Raw genomic sequence first — 3,611 nt, 5'->3', positions numbered from 1 at the left:
TGATCAGGTCAAAAGGAGATTCCTTCACTCTCAATATGGTTTATCAAAAGTAGTGTCTTATTTCTTTAAGCCAAACATGTAGGACAACACCAATCACAACTACAAATACTAACAACTGTGCAAAAGAATTATAAAAACACTCATGTACCATATAAGAACAAACCTCACAATTGGTCTTAAGAATTGTTTTTCCAAAGAGACCCATTACAACGCGATCTGAAAGAAAACAAAACATGAATAATATCAAGGAAACTACATTTTCACTGTCAAGTAAAATCTACGGCAGGTAATGAACAAAATACAAAGTTCCCAGCTTTAATTTAATTATTATCAAATATTGAGGGAAATTAACAACTACCCAGAAATGTTTGCTCAAAATTAATTGATAATATGAATAATTTAATTACACAACATTTACAAAACCCAAAGTTCTTAGCTTAATTTGATCTTACCATTTAAGAGGAAGAAGTAAAAAAATTACACATAAATGTTCGCACACAATTAATTGATGAAACAACCAATTGGGCAATCAAAAATTTCAGATGAAGAAATCATACCAATGGGTTTCCATTAATTTCGATATCGAAGTTTATCTTTATGAGTCACTTGCTCCAAATCTTTCTCCTGCCAAAAACATAAACAAACCCCCAAAATAAGGAGCTCTGTTGGTTCCCAAATATTAAGAATTGTTTCACATGTACCCTTCATGAAACAGGTGGTGATCGCTGCTACTAAGCAGGATTGAAGATTTGAGTATTTGATTATTATAGGAATTAGAAGTCATCTTCCAGACAAAATCAAATACACAGGGATAGGCAATCAAACTAATGGTGCAGTGAAGACAATAAAACACGACCTACTACTCCCTCCCTCTCTCTCTCCGCGCAAAGGCGGCATGGCTCTCATTCACCAAACCCTCATCGAATGACAGCCACCTAGACCCATCCCAATCCGTCCCAAAACCATAGGACAAAATTAACCTTCCTAACTTAGCATCCTAACCGCTTCGGATCTAAAAACTTTTGGCACAAAGAGTGCACATGCATAATTAAAATTCATAGATCTAGTGCAAGCAAGCGTACATTAGTAAAGGGAGCCAGAGATTATTACATTTTACCTTGGGTTTGAGATCCCTAAGTATTTTCCAAACGGACTTGAGTGTTGCAGTAGCGTCCTGCAAAGAAATCATAGATACATTAGCTGGCACAGAGAGTAGACATCTTTTTTTGTTTCAGACCGCAGATCCAAGAACCACACTTATTTCACCGATTCTTGCTTATGGACAGAAAAGCGAAGCAAGGGATTGCATGTTTACCTTTGGAATTTTTGTACTCTATAATGAAAGAGGGGAATCCAGAATGAAAAACAAACCAAGGGGCAAACAAATAAATAGACGCCCAGAAAATCCCCCAACCGATTAAAAAAAAAATAAAAACCAAAAACCAAAAACCATGCTGCCTAACCTAACAAAACAGTACAAAAAGATTTGGAAATTTTTTTTTGGGCTTTTCAATCACCACATTCACACATATATAAATGCAAGAAACAATAAAAAAACAGAGATTTTAATAGAAAATGTAATTGAAAAAGACACTTATCTGAGCATGCATTAGAGTATGGACGATGAAGAGTGAATCCCGGACAAAGGGACCGTACTCATGCCTGTTCACCATCACCCCTCTCTCTGTGTTTCTCTCCCTGAAATCCCGATGATCCCCCTCTCTTTCACCATCACACTCTCACTCACTGAATCAAAGATCGACACTGACATCCTCACCTCTCTCTCTCTCTCTCTCTCTCTCAGAAACAAACTAAATGAACAGAGTCCCTAACCTATCCCAATCCGGCCGAAACCCTACGGATCCAACCCCCTCTCTCATATCACCTGACGGCAAGATCTGAACCATTAACGGGGTAGTGTGGTCATTTTGACTCCCAAAGTGTAGTGATCCCCTGCAAAAGAAACCAGCAAACAAAGAAAAAAGAACAAACGATGAGCAATAAAACTCACAGACCATAACACACAAAATTCCCTACAACGTAAATTGATAAAGCATTTTACCCAATCCAATTGACTTCCTGATCACAAAACATAAGATAAACTAACAAACCATTTTATCCAAACAACCATTTAATTTTAAACATTTAAAACCGAAGAGAACCAAACGCGTTTGGGAAAAAATGGAGTGTTTTGAGTATCTAAATCTCACCCTCAACACTTTAAAAATGCAGCGGTCCCAATGGAAAGAGAACTTGCAAAACGGCGTCCCAGCACAAACACAACATATAAAACAAACAAACGAAGACAAAACAAAATTTTAAAAACCGATAATGAACGATAAAATTCAAAAATCCTAGGATACAAAATCGCAAACGACATAAAAATTAGTAATAAAAATTATGAAAAAACAGACACCGCTTGACACCAAATGCTTGACGCCAATGACGACCCCAAAGGCAAGAAAAATCCCAAACCAGTTAAGAAAAAATTAAGAGTCCATTCCTCTGTCTTATTCTTTTCCCTTGTTTTGCTACCCCTAATCCCAAATGTGTCTTTGATGCTCTTTGTCTCCTTTTTCTCTCACCCTAATATCTCACCTGCAAAATCTTAATGCTGCTGCCTTCCCCCACCAACAAACCTTCAACACCCTGTAATGCTATTTTCTTCCAAATCTATAACAAAAAATGCATGCATAAACACGGTAGAAATTTGCAAAAACCCACAACACAACCTAACTAAAAATCTCACGGATTAAAAGTTTCACCCAAAAGAATCCCCCATCTCTCTTATCAAATGGAAACTCCAAAAGCAATTCACTGGTTGATAACAACCCATTTAAAATTGAACCGAAATAAATTAAAAGCTCCTCTCACATTGATTAGTCGTTCATTCTGCACCTGCATTTTACTAATTCTACGTTAAAAGTTCTATGTACAACTCAGAAAAGCATATTTTAACAACTAAAAGGACTGACACGAACACCATATGACCGTGTTAGGATAAAAAATGATAAACAAAGATTCGCTCAAAAAGCAAAGCGTAAAAAAACTCCCAAAAACAAAGATCAGGATCTCTTCATCTGAATTGTAAGTATTGTATATAAGTCTTCAAATAGAGGACTAATGTGTTATAAGTATGATGTGTGAAAAGTATTTACATAACGTTGTTCCAAATCATAAGTTAAATAGAATACTGTATATACATAACGTTGTTCCAAATCAATAGTTGGACAGAATAACATGATAAACTTTATTTTGAGCAAGAACGTGAAAAACAATCTAGCAACACAATCTATCAAGAGATGTAAGTTCTCTGTATACATATATATTTATATCAACTTGTCATATTTAATAAAACTAAAAGCATGACAATAAGGGAACCTTGGCTGCCATAAGTCATATCCGGCAGCTGCTTCAGCCACCCCCACTGGAATTCAGGGTTGTGTGCATTTCATTCGAAAATCCATCACCATGAAAAATGAAAACAAAAAATCAATTCAAATCCAACATATCCAACAACCCAAATATTATAATAATCTAATCAGACAATAAACAATTAGAGATGAAGCTCAATTACCATAAAGAAATGAGGGGTTGTGTGGTAGACGCTA

At 35.9% G+C, this 3,611-nt stretch overlaps 1 long non-coding RNA gene across 1 annotated transcript; it reads right to left on the bottom strand.

Moving 5' to 3' along the window:
• LOC103447121 (uncharacterized) lies at positions 1-1,946 on the bottom strand. The gene is made up of 3 exons (XR_531004.4): positions 1,118-1,946; positions 558-624; positions 1-216 (listed from the first exon to the last, which is right to left on the bottom strand). It is a non-coding gene; the product is annotated as an uncharacterized lncRNA (long non-coding RNA).
• Between the last annotated feature and the right edge of the window lie 1,665 nt (positions 1,947-3,611).

This window comes from Malus domestica, chromosome 05, assembly GCF_042453785.1.
Source record: "Malus domestica chromosome 05, GDT2T_hap1".
Taxonomy (NCBI): Eukaryota; Viridiplantae; Streptophyta; class Magnoliopsida; order Rosales; family Rosaceae; genus Malus; species Malus domestica.
Note: the sequence above shows the minus strand (reverse complement) of the source record. Positions and strands in the feature narration are given on the sequence as shown.